General features: G+C 41.1%; 1 protein-coding gene across 1 annotated transcript in view; it reads right to left on the minus strand.

The window, feature by feature from the left end:
- The window catches only part of LOC124606163 (5-hydroxytryptamine receptor-like), a 418,672-nt gene that overhangs the window by 44,060 nt on the left and 353,528 nt on the right, over positions 1 to 21,084 (minus strand). The gene's annotated exons all lie outside the window — the stretch shown is intronic.

Raw genomic sequence — 21,084 nt, forward strand, 5'->3', positions numbered from 1 at the left:
GTTCGAGGCTGACGTGTCGGCAGACAAATGGGATTATAACTGAAAGAGTTGTTTGTCTAAGTTGGTAGTGAAGAAACATAACAGGGAAATCACGAATTTCAAAGTTGGTGGCAGTGTCAGTTGATAATTTGTTCACTTTATGACAGACATCGGATGTGGTGCTGAATTTGCTTGCTTCTAACTTTATCTGTAAATACCAATCTAAATTGTGTTGTTTTAAGTACCTCGTAAGCAAATTTAGGATTCCGTTTCATTAAGCAAAAGTTCAGTTTTAAAGTGCACTTTAATGTGTATTGTGTTTCGGCTGATTGAAAATGTAGGGTTGCATCTTTATAATCTTTAGGGTGAACACAGGGCAAGAACATGACGTAAATTAAGAACCACTTTGCACTGTTCTTAATCCAAGAGCTTACGCTGCGATTTAGAAGGTGAAGATTATGTTGATGTTCCTTTAAAAAATGCGATTAAACACGTTTATCTTAATAGGTGAGATGTAATCTTTTTTGTCGAGGAGATGTTGTTCGCCAGCTCTTCGTTATTTCTTTTATTTTCAAATGTGACGACAGTGAGTTAATGTGAGCTATCAACAACGAAACCAAGTTAATCAATTTGAACTTAAAATAAAGCACTTAAGAGATAGAACAGTTCGTTGGACAACAGAACAAAAACACTCAATTCATGCAATATTTTTAATTTTTGTACTGAAAGAATTTTTTTGGACCAAATAGGTTTTATTTCTTATCATCCTACATCCAAAACAGATTTCGGCATCCCATATTCACCCCAAAGGCCAACAAGTAGAAAAAATAGTTAGATTAACACTACTGTTTCTGTTCACCCCTCTCTAAGGACTGAATAGGAACACTAACATTTTTTTATACGTCGTGAGAGAATGAGCTAGGTTCCACATGTAGTTATAAATTTAAAGTTCGGCAGATGACCTATAACGACATATAATTTCGATTGCCATATTTCTTTTTAAAATTATCAATTTTTTGTTGGTTTTAAAGATGAAAACTCTTCCTGTCCTGATTTTACGGTACCGTAACTTGGTAAGGTAAATTTTAGCAGAGGGTTAGCCATTCAACTTTAAGTTATCATGAACGTTTCCTACTCTGTTCCTTTCCTCTGTTTCAATGTCGTATCTACCGAGCTGTATTCAGAAGCTTCAGCTGCAGGTCGCCAAGTGTAGATTTCAACAGGCGTCATGAAGACTTCAATAATCGTATCCAAGACAGCTTTAGGAGCCGGTCAGCAGACAATTAAATAATAACTACTACTTGAAGTGAGCATTATTTATGCACTTAAGCTGAACATATTTCACGTCTCTCTCTGTCCTCCACCATTAAGGCAATAATATGACTGGGTCGCAGCAAGAAGGGTCTGCAGTTTCTCTGAAATACATTTTGCGAAGCACACACAGGGAGAAACAGCTAATCCCTAGCGGGTAAGTATATCAGTGTGCAGTTTTTCCTAATTGAATTAATGATAAAATTGATCACACCATCGAAAAGTGCAGTTGGCTTAACTCAAGGATGACGTGGCTGTTTTATTGTCAATAATGAATTTTTTTCACTGTGAACTGTTTTATAAAAGTGACAATCATAATGATTATTTTTTGTTAAGAATGAGTGAAATATTTATCGTATAACCTCCTACAACAGCTCATTTTCAATAATTGACTGCTTCTAGATGGGCGCCACAAACTCAATAAATCTGAAGAAGGCGGTTTAAAAAAGATTCTATAATAAACATCTAACTAGTATGTTTAGAATTCTGTGTTATTGTCAATTGCATCTGTAAACGTAATACAACAACAGAATTAAATGGAAATCAAAATATAGGAGGCTCTTCAACTGCACTAAATGCACCAGTTAAAAAGAATAAAACAAAAACAAAGAAGGAGGATTGATTTATTGCAATACTTGTGGCTATATCCTCCTGCTAGGCAATATAAAAACAAGAGTGCCGTGACAGTGGCGCCAGTGCTGGTGTTTCGTGTGGTTTAATAAGTTTCTAATTTAACACTCACCGTAAAGCGTATGCCTTCTCATTCCATTCGATGATTTTCTAGCCTTGTAGCAAGCGAATCGCGCTATTTCCTTTGTGCACGTAATTTGTTTTGATTTGTGTTACTGTGCAACGTTAATGCATTGCACGCCCGGCAATCTCGATGACCCAAAATATAATGTACATTGCGTAACAGTAGGTCTGAGAACGGTAGTAATAATAAAAGATTTTTATACAAATGATGATAATTAATAGACACGTTAATAATTATAAAAATAGTTTATACAGTTCAATTTAAATAGTTTAGCTGTTTAGTATAGCGTCATTTTGAGTATCAAGCAACCATCAGTTACCTATGCGACGGGTCGCCGACCGGTACCTCCCGTTCTTCCCAAAACGCTGCCGCTAGAAAGGTAATGTAACGTGTTCAAGATAATGAATGACGGAGTACCCTTGGAAGTGAAACCATCATTGACACGCAAGGAAACGTTACTGTGTAACCCAAGTCGAAACAAATAACGTGCATAAAGTTAACTGTGCGATCTATAAAGTTTTTGATTTCATATTCCGTTTACTACAAAGACAGAATACCATCGAGTGGAATGAAGAAGTACACGGTTTACTTTGAATCTTAAATAAGAAACCTATTAAACGGTAAAAAACGCCGGGACTGGCTCCAAACATGATGCGGACTTTACATGCTCTATAAACACGTCCAATTACTGGAAAGCCTTCCATCGGCTCACTAGCGGTAACTCTCCTCCTCCTCCGAAACAGTCATTCGCTACCAGACGCCCTAGGTGACGTTAAACAGTTTGCAATCTAATCACTTTGCATTCCATCTCTCTGAAGTCTTCGCAACTCCTGATGGCCCTTATTTAGACCACCTCCTTCATCCTACAACCCATGAACATACACGTACCAACGTTGAGCTTTCAGTGCTTGGATAACAGAACACACCAATCAAGCACATGACATTAGAAACATCCTGCGCAACTGCTTTTGGTCACGACCGCGATACCTTAAGACATCTACAAGAGTGGCCCTGTCCTTTTTGTAACCAAACTGTTCGCAGCACCATCCTCTTTCTTTTGGACTCATCAGTTTACTTACTGGTTTGACGTGACACCCCACACATTCCTCTCTTGTGCCAGCATCTTCATCATAGAAAAGCAACTGGAATCACTCAATAGAAGAAAGTCCACTCGACCTGACGGGATACCAATTCGATTCTACACAGAGTACGCGAAAGAACTTGCCCCCCTTCTAACAGCCGTGTACCGCAAGTCTCTAGAGGAACGGAGGGTTCCAAATGATTGGAAAAGAGCACAGATAGTCCCAGTCTTCAAGAAGGGTCGTCGAGCAGATGCGCAAAACTATAGACCTATATCTCTTACGTCGATCTGTTGTAGAATTTTAGAACATGTTTTTTGCTCGCGTATCATGTCATTTCTGGAAACCCAGAATCTACTATGTAGGAATCAACATGGATTCCGGAAACAGCGGTCGTGTGAGACCCAACTCGCCTATTTGTTCATGAGACCCAGAAAATATTAGATACAGGCTCCCAGGTAGATGCTATTTTTCTTGACTTCCGGAAGGCGTTCGATACAGTTCCGCACTGTCGCCTGATAAACAAAGTAAGAGCCTACGGAATATCAGAGCAGCTGTGTGGCTGGATTGAAGAGTTTTTAGCAAACAGAACACAGCATGTTGTTATCAATGGAGAGACGTCTACAGACGTTAAAGTAACCTCTGGCGTGCCACAGGGGAGTGTTATGGGACCATTGCTTTTCACAATATATATAAATGACTTAGTAGATAGTGTCGGAAGTTCCATGCGGCTTTTCGCGGATGATGCTGTAGTATACAGAGAAGTTGCAGCATTAGAAAATTGTAGCGAAATGCAGGAAGATCTGCAGCGGATAGGCACTTGGTGCAGGGAGTGGCAACTGACCCTTAACATAGACAAATGTAATGTATTGCGAATACATAGAAAGAAGGATCCTTTATAGTATGATTATATGATAGCGGAACAAACACTGGTAGCAGTTACTTCTGTAAAATATCTGGGAGTATGCGTGCGGAACGATTTGAAGTGGAATGATCATATAAAATTAATTGTTGGTAAGGCGGGTACCAGGTTGAGATTCATTGGGAGAGTCCTTAGAAAATGTAGTCCATCAACAAAGGAGGTGGCTTACAAAACACTCGTTCGACCTATACTTGAGTATTGCTCATCAGTGTGGGATCCGTACCAGATCGGTCTGACGGAGGAGATAGAGAAGATCCAAAGAAGAGCGGTGAGTTTCGTCACAGGGTTATTTGGTAACCGTGATAGCGTTACGGAGATGTTTAATAAACTCAAGTGGCAGACTCTGCAAGAGAGGCGCTCTGCATCGCGGTGTATGTTGCTCGCCAGGTTCCGAGAGGGTGCGTTTCTGGATGAGGTATCGAATATATTGGTTCCCACTACTTATACCTCCCGAGGAGATCACGAATGTAAAATTAGAGAGATTAGAGCGCGCACGGAGGCTTTCAGACAGTCGTTCTTCCCGCGAACCATACGCGACTGGAACAGGAAAGGGAGGTAATGACAGTGGCACGTAAAGTGCCCTCCGCCACACACCGTTGGGTGGCTTGCGGAGTATCAGTGTAGATGTAGATGTAGATGTAGATCGGTGTGACCGAACGGTTCTGGGCCTCTCAGTGTGGAACAAAGCGACCGCTACGGTAGTAAGTTTGAATCCTGCTTCGGGCATGGATGTGTGTGATGTCCTTAGGTTAGTTAGGTTTAAGTAGTTCTAAGTTCTAGGGGACTGATGACCTCAGATGTTAAGTCTCATAGTGCTCAGAGCCGTTTGAACGATTTTTTCTTCATCTATGAGTTCCTGCAGCCTAAATCCTCACTTACTTGTTGGATATATTTCAAACATTGTGTTCACGTACAGTTTTTACCCGCTACTGCTGTCTCAAGTACCGTGGAAGTTATTCCTTGGTGTCTGAAGAAATATCCTCTCATCGTGTCCTTTCTGTCTGTCAGTGCTTTCCCTACTTTCATTTCTTCGTTGATGCTGTGGAGAACCTCCTTATCAGTACACCCTTCTATATCACCAAATCTCAAATATTTCGGTTCTTTTCCCGATTTCTCATAGTCCACAATTCACTGCCATTAAATACTCCCAGCTGAACGTAGATTTTGAGCTATTTTTTCCTCAAATTGAGGCCCATGTTGACGCTACTCCCTTCACAGTATTCCTCGAACTTTTTGTTCCCAAGGTAGCAGAATTACGTAACTTAGTCTATTTAACCGCCCCAAATTTTGGTGTTATGTCTATCGCTATTCTCGTTTCTGCTACTCCACATTATTTTAGTTTATCTTCTGTTTACTTTCCACTCATATTCTGCACGCGCGAGACTTTCGTTTTTCTTATGTTTACTTTCAGTTCACATTCTGTACTCGCCTTGTAGTCCTTCTTCCTTTTCACTGAGGACATCAGTGTCATCAGCAAATCGTATCATTGACGTTCTTTTTCTTTGAAACTTTCGTTCTGCATCACTGTCTAACACCATTTTTGCTATGAACACTTAGTTTTTGGTCTCCTGATCATACTGTTCCGTTTTTCTTGTTGTACATACTGTACATTAACTGTCTTTCCTCAGAGATTACTCCTGCTGTTGTATTTAGGACATCTTGCACCATTTTACAATGTCAAACGCTTGCTCGAGGTTGACAGATCCTATGAACCTGTCTTGGTTGTTCTTAAGCAGTGCTTTAATTGTCAGTCGCAACGACAAACTGCCTACGTGGTGCCTTTACCTTCCCTAAAAGAAACAGGTTGTCTGACAGAATCTCAGTTTTCTCTTCCACTCTTCTATGTATTACTTTTCTCAGAAGTTTGGATGAATGAGTTGTAAAGTTGATTTTGCGATAGTTCTCGTACTTATATTCCTTGGCTTTCTCCGGATTGGTGTCTTCGGTCTAATATACAGTGAACAAAATTAAAGGGTAACTTCTGGAAATCTCGTAAGTCTCTCCCATTGCAACACAGAAGTTTGAAATTTGGCGCAAAGGTGCCTACGACCTTCCGCTGTAATGGTGCAAAAGCATGGCGACCTGCGGTGTCACCCTCGAACTCGGCGACGACTCAGATAGAACGGTGTCGATACACGCGAAAAAATGGCCATACTCAGAAGTACATGAGAGGTATCACATTCACATTAAATTTCACCATAATTCCGCCAAACTCCAAGGTAAGCGTGTCACAAGATGGCAAGGGCGTCATGTTCTTTCTTAGCACGTTTCACATCTTCTTCTGACGTCCCTGCGATGGAGATCAGAACTGTGATGCTCAGCGTTGAAATCACACGGTTTTATTATGGGTAGCCGAGGAAAACATTCCCGATGTTACGCAGATTAGAACATACATGCAAAGGCTTCATCGACTGGCGTGAAGGGCATCAGTGAACCCATCCGTTGGGGAGTCGATTTCTGAAAATTTCGCGTTCAAAAACGACAGTTCGCAATGCGATGAGCAACAGGGTGACCTTCCCGACATCACTGGAGACTGCTGGCACTCCCTGAATGATGCAACAACAACAACTTCTCCAACGACTTCTTGAGCCTGGAACCACGGCGAACGTGATTGCACCCCATTAGTGTGTACAGCGTATGTAATTTTTGCTTTGGTTTACGGAACCATACGGAACAGTTCACAAACTTCGACGAAATTCTTACATGACCTGAAGCAGTAAACGTTGTTTCTCTCCCGTTTCATGCTGTCCTGTGACGTGATCATGGAGTGGTGTGACATTGGCACAGCAAAAACAGCAAAGGGTTCCACTAAGACCATTCAGTTCAGGACTATCTTTGATGCCACCTGCCCATCTATGTTGAGCACTTTGAAAATGTATCTATATAAAGAAAACTGGCGATGGAGACCTAGGAGCCTGCAGGCAGGCTACGCTACTGATCAGGCCCCTGCTAAGGGGCGTGCAGAATCTGAGGTGTGTCATTGGGTTACCTACCAACAGGTGCTTATGACACCATCACTAATTGTCACTGTATATTGTCCGGGTTTTCGTCAAAGAAGTGCGAGTTCACAGATTAATTATAGCTGAAAGATATCTCGTTATTAGTAATGAAACTGTATGAGGCTAAGATCTAGGCTCAGATTGGTGATATTAAAGCATGATTAATTGTAATTTTCGAACCAACTGTTATTCGCCCAATGGATTGACTACAGTAATATCACATTTTTCAGTATTGTGAACTTCGAATAAATTATATTATGAAAGTTTTCAATTGTGATCAAGTGCATCAGAAGAACAGCTTCAAAAATATATGTAAGAAGAAACAATAAGAAATTGTCCGTTATCTGTTCACTTACTTGTGCCCTCATACATGCGATCTTCTAGGACCACGCAACGGTACGAGACACGATGATAATCTATACATTAAAATATGTTATGGTAACATCCTGATATGTGACATTGTGGTACTGACCCCAGATATACCAGAAAGGCAGGCATGGGCTATGGGTGAAATTTATCTACTTTTATGTCCTCCTTAAAGTCAGTATTCACAATGGCAGCCTGAAGTGTAATCATCTCACAAGGCGATATAGGATGCACATCTCCTCACCATAAAATAGCGCAGCCCCAACCGGTCCACCCGACCTCTGCCCAAATTGCTTGTTGCAGGCTCACTAAAAGATAGCCTTCCCAGGGGACACCGCCTTATCGAACGTGCCGGACGGGAGGCTTTGTGTGCTCCAATGAAGTCAAGAACTGTGTCGGCGGTAGCGTAGCTACTGGCAGGGTCTTTACAAAGGAGCCAGACAAATTGTGTCCCACAACATATGGCAGGGAGGGCTCTATACGTGTGGTGCAGTCAGCTTTCCTAAAGGAGTAAACCTCATACAAATCCTGGTCCTCCAAGTTGGGGGCTGGGAAAGTGGCTGACTACCCCTTCCCGTAAAAAAAATTCTTGTTCAGACACCTCAGAGTAAAGAAGCCAGACGTATTTATGGACGACGACATGGTGCTGTTAAAGGCAAACGAAAAAACGTACAATCGCTATACAGGGCGGGGGCCCTGAGGTAACTGCTAGATTAACTCGATAAAACCAAGGTAGGCACAATTGCCCTACAGGAAATACGATCGAATGGACTTGGGGTGTTTGATGTGGGAAGCTGGATAATTTTCTACCGTGGTTCAGAGAGCCACCATGAATTTGGTACGGGGTTCGCAGTAAGACAAAAGTTTAAACACCTAGTGAGTGGATTCACTGGAATAACATGTATGATCTCACATATGAGATTGAAGACCCGATTCTCAAACTACTCTTTGATCAATGCAGATGCACCCACAGAAGTATCAGATGACCAGGATAAAGACACCCTCTTTGAGAGCCTCGAGAGAACTTATGGCAGATGCCATGTGTATGACACTAAAACAATGCACACATGGGTAAAGAAGAACATTACCCCCTCCCCCCCGCAGTAGGAAAGCACAGCCTTCATGAATACACAAATGACAATGGCCACAGAGTCATTCAGATAGCACTGTCACATAACATGGCTTCAGGTAGCACTATGTTCCCACACAAAAGGGTTCATAAAACAACATGGTGTAGCCCTGATCAACGTACCTTCAACCAAATTGATCATGCAGTTATTGATGGCAGGCATTCCTCAAACGTACTAGATGTACGGAATTACACATGAGTTAATGTAGATTCAGACCACTACCTTTTAATTACGAAACTAAGAGCTCGAATATCCAATGCAAGAAAAGTCAAAGGAACACCTTGGAGTAAGTATATGGTATTGCAGATAAAAAATGAAAACATCTCTTAAACCAGGGGCGGGCAGGAATTCTGCACGTGTGCGGTGCACATGCACGTGTGCAGTTAACAGGTGTTCAGCGCGCACACAGGAGAAAGCTGGCCACCCGCTTCTCTCCCCTCCCCGCCATACCGTCTCACCGCTTCTTCCTTTGTAATGGGTCTTGTTTCCTGGCCTGCTTTATTGAATGAAGAAATAAGGTTAGTAGGAGTGCTTGAAAGTAATCGTGGTTTGAAGGAGTACCTATTACCTACGATACGTTTTATTTAATTATCACAGGTGGAGTTTACAACACGTTTAATGTATGCAACAAAATTTCTACATACAGACAAACGCAAACAGTTACGTAAATTTTCATTACTGATGTTTGCTCTTAACCGAGACTTTCATAACAGAAAAAAATCTCTCACAAACGTATGTCGAGCCAAACATTGACATAATCTTCATGGCTTCACGATGGAGACGAGGAAACTCTTGCTGTGGAAAGTCGTGATAAAAATCTATTACACGTCTTGCCAAAAGGAACTTGTCTCTCAGACGAGAATTACGCTGTAGATCTATTAATTCCATTTGCAAACTGGGATGAATATTATCTATAGAAACAGCAGATTGTCTCGAGAACAATTCAAAACCTTGGGATAAGTAAGATATATCCCCAAATCGCTTGAGAAATTCCTCTTTTATTGCACCAAAACAGCAACATACTGAAATTTATTATAATGGCGTTCAATATTAAACTTCCGCTGACCAGCCAGAATACTGTCACATATTATACATTTCCAATTTTCACGTTTTTGCCCAGAGAAAAAAATTATTCTCCCATTCCTTTTTAAAAGATAGCAAATCTCCAATTCTCCGTTTCCTTGATTCACTCTGCATTTTCCGGTTATTGAAATACAACGTTCACTACGTAGTGGTCGCTTCGCTTCAACGTCCGCATCTTAGCCTGGTAGTACACTGCCGCAACCTGCTGGCTGTCGCCACTGCCCCTGTCGACGATTGCACGCGAGCAGCACACGTGCAGCGCTGTGTGCTCATGAGCCGCGTGCAACGTTTGCCCGCCCCTGTCTTAAACGTACTCAGACAAGGTTGCTGAGAATCTTGCATTATACACCCCTAGTGTAAGTGATAACCTGGATCGGGAATGGAACGCTTGCAGGGATGCAGTCATTAAAGCAGCAGAAGAAGTGCTAGGGAAAGAAGGAAAACAAGCGAGGAATTACTGGTTTGATGAAAAATGTAAGCGAATAAGTCAGGAGAAAAATGTGGCACACAGTAAAATGCTTGAGAAATCATATACTCGTTTAGCGGTAAGAAATTATCAAGATAAAAGGAAAGAAGAGAGGAAACTGCATCGGAGAACGAAAAGGGAATGGGAAAGAAGCAGATTGAAGAACTGGAGACAATTGGAAAAACAAATGATGTTAGAAAATTTTATCAGAAAATTAACAGTGAAAGAAGAGCATTTAAGCCGCGCATCAACCTGTGTAAAAGTAATAATGGGACACTACTAACCGATGAGCAAGAGGTATTGGAGCGATGGTTGGTTCAAATGGCTCTGAGCACTATGGAACTTAACTTCTGAGGTCATCAGTCCCCTAGAACTTAGAACTACTTAAACCTAACTAACCTAAGGACATCACACACATCCATGCCCGAGGCAGGATTCGAGCCTGCGACCGTAGCGGTCGTGCTGTTCGAGACGTAGCGCCTAGAACCGCTCGGCCACTTCGGCCGGCTTGGAGGGTTGCGTAGAGTATTTCAGTGAAATGTTGGATGCTTTGGAGTCCCCTATTGAAGATATCAAAGTCGCTCCAGAATATGATGCCATAGTACCTCCCCTTTCCAAGGAGAAGTGAACAAAGCAATTACCCGATTGAAGAACAATAAATAACCAGGGACTGACAATATAACATTTGAACTATTGAATGCTGGAGGGGTTGAGCTAAATCGTAGGATCTACAAGATCGTGTGCCTCATCTGGGAAAAGAAAGAGTTACCAGAAGAATGGAAAGCGGGAATAATGTGCGTGGCGCATAAGAAAGGAGATCTTTTTTGAATGCAGCAACTACAGAGGCATGACACTTTTAAATATCATATATAAAGTACTATCAAATATCCTGTTTAGTAGACTTTCACCTATAGCAGAATATATTATTGGAAGCTATCAATGCGGGTTGAGACCAGGAAAGTCAACTCTAAACCAGGTATTTACTCTCCGACAAATAATAGAAAAGATCAATGAATTCGTTGTTGGTGTGCACCATCTTTTCATTGACTTTAAATCTGCTTATGACACAATAAACTGGGCAAAACTTTATGAGGCAATGCGGGAATTTCGAGTGCCTGGAAAACTGGTGTGTTTAATAGAGGTAACCCTAAAGTATCCCCAGTGTACCGTGCGAGTGCAGTCAAGGCTACCACCTCAGTTTCCCACTCGAACTGGACTAAGGCAGGGAGATGGGCTTTCCTGCCTACTTTTCAACCTGGCGTTTAAAAAAAATTGTACGCTAATCGGGTATCCAGACAAGAGGAGTTATCTACTGTAAGTCTGTACAATTGCTGGGATATGCAGATGACTTGGATTTAATGAGCAGAATACTTAGAGATCTACAAAGTGCATTTTCGGCTCTAAAACCGAGGAACAGAAGAGAGGCCTGAGAATTAATGAAGGGAAGACGAAGTATGTGTATAATCGCACTAACCAACCCTTATGACCCACAATAACACTTGATGGAATGACATTTGAGCGAGTGGGATGTTTCACTTACCTGGACTCGGATATATAAGCAAATGGCACCACATGTACTGCAATTATGGCTCGCATAAGCGCTTCTAACCGATGCTACTTTGGAATGTTGCGACATTTTAAATCCAAGTTTATATCACGAGGGACTAAGTGCCGACTATGCAAAATGCTGATACGCCCATTTCTTACTTATGGCTTAGAAACATGTACAATTAAGACTCAAGGCGAAAACAAACTGAGATCACATGAATGGAGTATATTGAGGAGGATTTTTGGACCTGTGTGTGAAAATGGGATCTGGAGAAGGCGAAGAAATGACGAACTTTGTGAGTGCTACAAGGAGGATGCCGTGGTAAAGTTCATAAAGCTGTGCAGACTGAGGTGAGCTGGACATGTAATGTGACTAGATGAGACAGATCCCGCAAGGAAAGCTTGCTGCAGGGAACCTGGAAAAAGAAGAGCAAGAGGACGACCTAGGTTGAAATGAAGTGACGAGGTTGGAGAGGACGCTGCCAGAGTCGGTTGCCGTAACTGGAGGTCCACGGCAAAGTCCAGAAAGGAATGGCAGAAAATTATTGAGGAGGCCAAGACCCATCCCGGGATGTAGTGCAAATGGAAGAAGAAAAAAGGTGCACTAAAAGATGTTTTTCATGTGTTCCACGTATGACATGTTTCCTGGTGTCCCAATATATATTCCACACATATTGTTGTTCTCGTGCGATACCTTTTTTGTAAATTTAAAAAAATTCCATAACTTACTCATGAAACGCGGAATGACGCTTGGTTGCCTTGGGGATTGAAAGGCTGAGCAAACAGGGCTTGGACACTATTGGTGACACAAATAAATGTCAAACACACGTTATTACACTAGCCAAGTACAATGACAAATATATAGAAGTTTAGATACAATGAAAAATGATCGACTACAGTGAAATCATTGTTGCAAATGGCGCAACGCTCGTGTGTAGTCTGGCGTTGTCATCTAAAGTAGCGGATGCTCCACGTGTAGACGAACGCTTCGAATTGGAAACTCAATTACAGCACACTGTTTGTCATGCAGCGACATAGTTACGTTACACACCGCCATGTTACCCGATAAGTTCGAAGCCCTCTAGTGGCAAAGACTTGCAACTTGCGTAAGCGAAGTGGGGAAAGTCGACTGAGTAATATGCATGACATGTAATACCTTAGCCGATATTGAGAACAGAGTAAAAAATTGGCGGTATCAGTTTTTAGCCGGTCCTCGTAATATTTATCTCCAATAAATCGCTTTTGATTAGGGCGAGCCTCAAAGAATAACAATACACTACCCCATTCCACAGAAATGCCGGTGGTTTGCTCCTCCACATGCTTCGAAAGATTTTATGAGCTGTCGTGCACCTAATCGTGAGTTGAGGTACTAGGAGTAGACTTGAATAAGCACTCAGTATCGTGGCAGGTCAAGTAACTTTCATTGAATGCTGCACTACACTTCAAGATGTCACAGATACATGACACTTTTCCTTAACATAGTCACCAAGTCTCTGGAACTTTCTAGCAATCGTTCACTCCCACTGCGACAGAAATCCGCTTCCTGGTCAAGGAGCCGTAAGACAACTGCCGTGCGAACAACGAATCCCCTCCTGTCCCAAACTATTAATCCCCGTTACAGCTCCCTCTAGTACCACCAAAGTCATTCCCTGATGTCCTAACAGATGTCCTTCTCCTCCTCAGTGTTTTCCACATATTCCTTTCCTCTCCGATTCTGCGCATTCCTTAACTTATCAATCTACCTAATTTCCAACATTCGTCTGTAGCACCACATCTCAAATGCTTCGATTCTCTTCTGTTCCGATTTTCCCACAGTCCATGTTTCATAACCATACAATGCTGCGCTTTAAACGCACATTCTCAGAAATTTATTCCTCAAATTAAGGCCTCTTGACCGGGAATGACATTTTTGCCAGTGCTAGTCTGCTTTTGATGTGCTCCTTGCTCCGGTTATTTTGCTGCCTAGGTAGCAGAATTTCTTAACTTCATATTCTTCGCGACCATCAATCTTGATGTTAAGTTCCTCGCTGTTCTCCTTTCTGTTACTTCTCATTACTTTCGTCTTCTTTCCATTAACTGTCAATCCACATTCTGTACTCATTAGACTGCTCATTCCATTCAGCAGATCATGTAATTCTTCTTCACTTTCACTCAGCATAACAATGTCATCAGCGAATCGTATCAATGATGTCCTTTCACCTTGAATTGTAATTCCACTCCTAAACCTTTCTTTTATTTCCATCATTGCTTCCTCGATCTACATATTGAACAGCAGGGGCGAAAGGCTACATCCGTGTCTTACACCATTTTCAATACAAGCACTTCGTTCTTGGTCGTCCACTCTTATTATTCTCTCTTGGCTCTTGCACATATTGTGTATTACCCGTCTCTCCCTATAGCATATTCCTATTTTTCTCAGAATTTCGGACATTTTGCTGTATTTGACTTTGTGGAACGCTTTTCCCAGTTGACGAATCATTTAAACGTGTCTTGATTTTTAATTAGTTTTGTTTCCATTATCAATCGGAATGTCAGAATTCTCTCTCTGATGCCTTTACCTTTCCTAAAGCCAATTTGATCGTCGTCTAACACATCATCGTTATAAAATCTCTTTCCCCTTAGATGTTCTTTCATATTCCTGAAAATATGGAAATCGCGTGCTGCAGGATCTCCTTTGGTTCCCGACCAATATCACCGACGTCTGTGCGGTGTTAGTCAAATTGTTGACGCCTTTTCGCTACGAATCGACACGACACTGCATTTGGTCCACATACTGCCAGAATTTCACGATAAATCTGTGTATAATTTAGACGTTCTGCCCACATGAATCTTACTGCCCCACGTACTTCAATTTTGTATACACCTGTCATCAGTGCCGCAGCAGAACTGTGTCTGCGGAAAACACGGATACGTACTCTCTTCTGACAATGCGCCACTTTTGTTACGCAATGATCTTACCACGTGTAACTTACTTTTCGAAACCCGAAAGTATAAATCAGTAGTTATAACAAAGATCTGTTACCTATAAAAGTACGCTTACATAATATGGCTCACCACATAGTTCTCGAGATAGTCACATTCACTTTAAATACTATTCGAAACGTTTAATTATTCGATTGCTTGATGATGCTTCTTGGACTAAAAAATGTTTGAAGGATCGCTGTTCACAACAATTACTGTGATTAATCGTTAGCTTATAGTGGGCTGATTACTCTTAAGATAAAAGCTTGAATTTTGAGTCGCTAAAGAAACGCGCTGTTCACTTTCACTATAGCACAAATTGCCAAACAATTCTCGTCTTAGAGGAGTTTTAGATTTCAACTTACAATCAAACACGAGGAAATGTTTTTTTCTTCTTATGATTATCACGCATTCATCATGCTGTAGGGAAATGTTGTTCAGTGACGTTCGGCAAAGATGAATGTATCCCCTTGGAAGAATGACAAAGAAGCGTATTTATGTCGTCAAGAAATTGGACATTTAAAAACACATCCTTGAATCAGAGGCTGGTTGATTATCTGGAGGACCAAAAAAAGCATAACTTGGCCATACTCTCCCACTGTATATTCCTCTGGAATAATCAAATCTAATTTACTTATGAAACCGCAGCGTAATTGCATTTTCAAATTAAATTTATTCAATATCTCTTCTTTATTAAAATGTTTTATTCAAAGCAGCGTCATATCTTAGCATAAATTATGCAGTTCTTTTCTAGATGTATGAATAATAATCCAAATGTCAGACAGGGTGTAATGCAATATTCATTCTCCCAGATAATTGCAAGTAACAGTGAGTGGCACAAATAATGCGACCATAAGAAAAGAGTAGGTAGTTACGCATAGAGAAATTCAACTGAAGCAAACTAATTTAGACTGCAATATGAAACATCGGATGAAAGGTGCAGTCTGGCGGGGTGTGACGTGATACGTATGACAGCGCTGTTCTTTCTTACTCGTGACGAGGGAGGTGGTGCAATTGTTAGCACACAGGACTCGGGAGGACGACAGTTGAAATCCACATCTGGCCATCAAGATTTAGGTTCCCGTAGTTTACATAAATCATTACAGGTAAATGGCGGAGTGGTACTTTTGTAAAGGGCACAGTTGATTTCCTTCTCTGTCCTTTCGTAATCCGATATTCTGCTCCGTCTCTAATGACCGGACTCTCGAGGGGACGTTAAACTCTAATCTCCCTTCATTCTTTCTTATTTGCCGTTGTAGCTCGCTAAGCAGTCTTCACATTTGAATTGCATAATCATAGAGGTCAGTACTTGCACCCTTCGTATCTGATAGAAGCAATATTAGTGGGTGGAACATGACTTTTCTACTATAAACTACACTAATCGCAAAATAATCGCAGCACCAAGAAAGACTTGTGTGACATGAACGAAATTTGGTAGCCGTGATTCTACATCTGAAAGATGATGTCAATTCAGATTTCACTCCAGTCGCATAAGAGTGGCGTTAGTAGTGCGACTGTGAGGTACAAATCCAGTTCGCTTTAAATACATGCTGTAACGATCATCAGCCTTAGTTACCTCTTAGACTGGGCTTGGTGAGTTGATGTTAGTAAAGAATGGCTTTAAGGCGACAAAGACGCCATTATCAACACCTTACTGAGTTTGAACGAAGTACACTACTGACCATTAAAATTGCTACATCACGAAGATGACGTGCTACAGACGCGAAATTTAACCGACAGGAAGAAGATGTTGTGATATGCAAATGATTAGATTTCAGAGCATTCACACAAGGTTGGCACCGGTGGCGACACCTACAACGTGCTGAAATCAGGAAAGTTTCCAACCGATTTCTCTCGTGGTTATCCCACTCACCTTGACTGCAAATCTGTACGCTAGTCTGGTGATTCGACCAGTTGTGCTGCCATTCACGAACAGCAGGATAACGCTCGTCCAGGTACCGATGTTGCAACCCAGCATTCTCTACGCAGTGTCAACGTTTTGCCTTGGCCTGCTCGATCACCAGATCTGTCTCCAATCGAATACTATGGGACACCATCGGAGTATGACTCCAGCGTCATCCACAAACAGCATTAACCGTCACTGTATTGAAAGACCAAGTGCAACAGGCATGGCATTCCATACCACAAACTGACATCCGGCACCTGTGCAACACAATGTATGCACGTTTCCACTCTTGCATTCCACATTCTGGGGGATACGCTGGTTATTAATGTACAAGCATTTCATAGTTGCAACATCTCGCGCTTACTTTAACCTGTGATCTTGCAATGTTAATCACGTAAATATGTTACCTAGACAAATGTGTTTACAGTCTAGAACCGTGCGACCGCTACGGTCGCAAGTTTGATTCCTGCCTTGGGCATGGATGTGTGTGATGTCCTTAGGTTAGTTAGGTTTAAGTAGTTCTAAGTTCTAGGGAACTGATGACCGCAGATGTTAAGTCCCACAGTGCTCAGAGCCATTTGAACCATTTTTTAACACATGTATTCGCAGAATTTCATTACTCTACATTAATTACTTTTTGGTGTTGCGATTTTTTCCGTCAATGTATTAGAGTAGAAGTAAGGAAAATGATAAATTTTTATTGCCAGTTACCCAATTTTACTTCTTTACTTCGCCGTCTTTCTACTTTTCCACACCACCTCTCGGATAGTGAAATAGCAGTACAGTGCAGGAGGTGCCTCCTCTGCGTCGTCATCCTTTTTTGTAGAGTCGTCCACGCCCATGTCCGTCGTAATGAGCCGTGGCGGACCGGTTGGGGAGCCAGATGGGGCCATCGGCGAAGCGAGCCCCATCGGTAACCGATCTGCGACAGGCTTCGGTTGCTTCAGCGCCCTATAAACAATGGGTGCACCAAAGCTGCTCCCGTATGGAACGATGCGGAGCACACTCAGTTACGCCACGTTGCACGTCGGAAGTGCTACGCTGCCTCCACCCGTAGTGTACGCAGCCGGAACGGCGTTGGCAGTCTCTCTACGACATCGCACTTCGGGCCTCGCGTACAATCAGCCGTAAGAATGTGAAGTTCCTTGCAGCTAGTGTTGCATAATTTTTGCATGAGGAGTTATGATCCACGTCCCTGACAGACGAGCTTAGTCTGGCATTACAGATTTGTTTGTTACATATTGTTGTTATATCTGAGCACCAAGATGTTTTTGAAAGTCTGAAGATGGAACGCGTCAAATAAAGTCATTGGATTATCAGCTATGGCTTTTTAGTTAGCAACCAATACAGAAATTGTACAGTACTCCTATTGAATTAAACTAGCGTCCAATAAAAGTTTTTAAAAGTGCGTAAAAGGTAAAAAAAGATAAAAATTCTTTTATCTCTGAACTGAAATAAAAAGGCAGGGCATCAGACAAACGGCTCCTTAGAAACATAGAAACCAGTACTCGGTACGTGATGTAATTCATGACTTTCAGTGTATTACGTTATCATAATATAAAATAAACTAAAATACGTTAGTGCTCAGTTCAAAGCAAATTTAAAATACTGAGGGAAGACGACGCTGAACCTGTGGAGTCCAAACAAAGAGAATGAGGTCACATTTGTTAGATTTGTACATTTTATCTCGAGGCTCTTAGTTTCATGCAGTCTTATATTCCTTGTTCCTAGTCTTTAGGTTTCACAGATATCTATTTTAATTTTTGAAAACCGTCTCTCCTTGGCAATTTGCATTTACACTGAACTGATTCCTAAGGTGTTTTAGTTTATTTTATATTATGATAACATAGTACACTACAATTCATGAGTTACGTGATGTACCCAGCACTGGTTCCTACAATTCTTATGACAGGTGCTATTTATTTTCTGCCTTGCCTTGCGTCTTATATCGGTTCATAGACGTTAAAAAATATATATTTTTGTTCCTTCTGCGTACTTTTAAAATTGTTGTTGACTGCTAGTTTATTTGACACCTTGTTTATTTTGTTAAGTAATCTGCATTAGCCCATAATTTTTAGTCGATGTGCGTATGGAATAAGTTCTACATGGGGTTTACTAAATTTACTACTTGCTTCCATTTATTCTTTCTAATAATGTGATCTGTTACTACATATTTGCGTAATGTAAGATTAATGTAAATGTTTTTGAGAGTATTATTTTGACATCCTTATGTATCCAATGAGGTTTACCCAGAAATGGGTTTTGTCTGTATTCGCAGTCCTTGTATTTTTTGGTATCTGCTATTAGTACCTACCCTTTTTAGCGAAACACAAGGCAGACATATAGGAATATATTTGAATATGTAAACTGTCCTTTGCAAGAGTATTTTGCTGGTTCGTGAGTGATAATATAATTTTAAAATATTTTGAAATGTGCTCTTTTATGGATTACTCTTCTGTATACAATGTCAACAGGTTGGTTCCTGTACGTATATACGCAGCCTTATGGCACTGATGGTGTACGGTATAAAGCATTAGTTAAAGTCTTACACGCAAGTAACTAATGGATTGCCATTCTTTCAATGTTTTAAGAAACATGCACTTATTTCACTTATCACTTTATGTACTACATAAAATTCGTTACTACATTTGTTTGTATACCGTACAGTGGTCTGCGTTCGCTGGTTATCTGATATACAATACATCAACTAAGTCTGGCACGCAACCAATATAGGTAGTGTACCTTTTACATTTGCTATCGACAGTTCTGCAGTATTCGGATGTATGTGTATCTTTAACAGTATCATAACAGCTGCTGTTAATTGTCAAGCTGCAATGCTTACCAGTGTGTGACATGTGAGGTTCTAACATTTTTTATGTGTAAAGCAAAATAGTCTGACAATTACATTATATAATACGTAACATCATATATGTATGTAGAAATATTGCACGGTAATGTGACATGTTAGCGTGAGTTGTGTAATGTGTTATTTAAACACGGCGATATATTCAGACGTGTGCAGATTATGTGACGCTTTTCTACTTTGGTTTTTCAGATGCTTGAAAATGGTTTATAGTCTAAATCAGACGTTAGAACGCTTACATCATATTCTAATTCGGACCACATTTTCTTTCATAAAGTATTTTGGGGGCTGTGGATTCTCACAGAAACAAAATTTTAACATTGTTTGCTTCCTTAAAGAATTATTCAGACTCGCCTCATTAGCGTCCACCTACGTTAAGTGAGTGGCCAGCCCGGTAGAATGCAACACGAGAGGCCCGGGTTCGATTCCCAGCTGGGTCGGAGAATTTGCTCCGCTAGCGGCTGTATGTTGTGTTGACTTCATCATCATTTCACCCTCACTGACGCAGTAGCATCAACTAAAATGACTAGCACAAGGCGACCGACCTACCCGACTGGACGTCTTAGCCATATGCACATCACCACGGCGTAAGCGACAACGTTTGGAGCTCACTGCGTTCAGTAACATGTTCAGTATCGTTACCTGAATCGCAGTTACCCCATCGTCTTTAGATTTCTACAAATAGTCCTTAAAAGTATTTTCCTGGCACGAAAACCGCACACGTTACTACCACTAGAAACCACTTTTGGGCACCTGACGAAGATAACGTCAGTAATAATCTGCCTTTTCTCTGTTTAAAATGGAACTATCAACTAAAATGAATAAAGTACATGATGTTCCATGTTTTTGCAACAGCTCCGTTTCTGTACTACTCTTTAGGGCAAGGTCTTCCATTTTGGTCCCTTCTTCGAGAGTTTTCAGTGTTGCAGGGTAAAATCTTTTCACTACCATTGATCACCGGGAATAGGATTCTGTAAATGTCTGTCGTTGGTCCTGATCTCATTGGTTTGGTTGTAACAGTCCGATTACCACTGAGAATCGGTCACACCGAATCAACTTACAGCAGCTTGGCAGAATTTACCTTGTAATAGCGACATGATAGCGGTGGCTAGGAAGTTCACTATGTGCCGCCCATAATTATCTAAATCACATGGCATCATGGTGACACACATGAATAAGAAAATATCTCATAGATCTGACAGAGCAACCGCGACAGTAATTAATGTATTCATTCTTATGAAGACAGAATCCAAGGCAGGATAGGCAGGATAGCGGTCATCAATAGAATAGTTTCAAAAGACTTGTGCTTTATACAGAAATGACTTGATATTGCTTCGAGTAAATGACGTTTACGTTTGAAATATGTATTCAGATTATCGTCCAGACCGCAATCATCGACTTCACATAATAGTTATCAACTTACCATTTAACAACTTTCCCTCCATGTTAATGCAGTGATGCATGTCTAGCATCAACAGCAAGAAGAGAAAGAAAGAAAAATACCTGAAGATGACATAAAGAAATAGTTTGAAAGAGGTTACATATACTTGAAAATCAACATCGGAACTGTATTCTAAATAACTTATTTTTCTACTGTTCATTTGTTCAAGGCATTGTATCCGAAACTAACTGACGTGAAAAGTGTTAGGAAAAGTCTTGATACCCATCTTGTGCAGTGTAACAAGAGAAAACTCTTGCAATGTTGTAATCGCTACCG

This window comes from Schistocerca americana, chromosome 3 (genome assembly GCF_021461395.2).
Source record: "Schistocerca americana isolate TAMUIC-IGC-003095 chromosome 3, iqSchAmer2.1, whole genome shotgun sequence".
Lineage (NCBI taxonomy): Eukaryota > Metazoa > Arthropoda > Insecta > Orthoptera > Acrididae > Schistocerca > Schistocerca americana.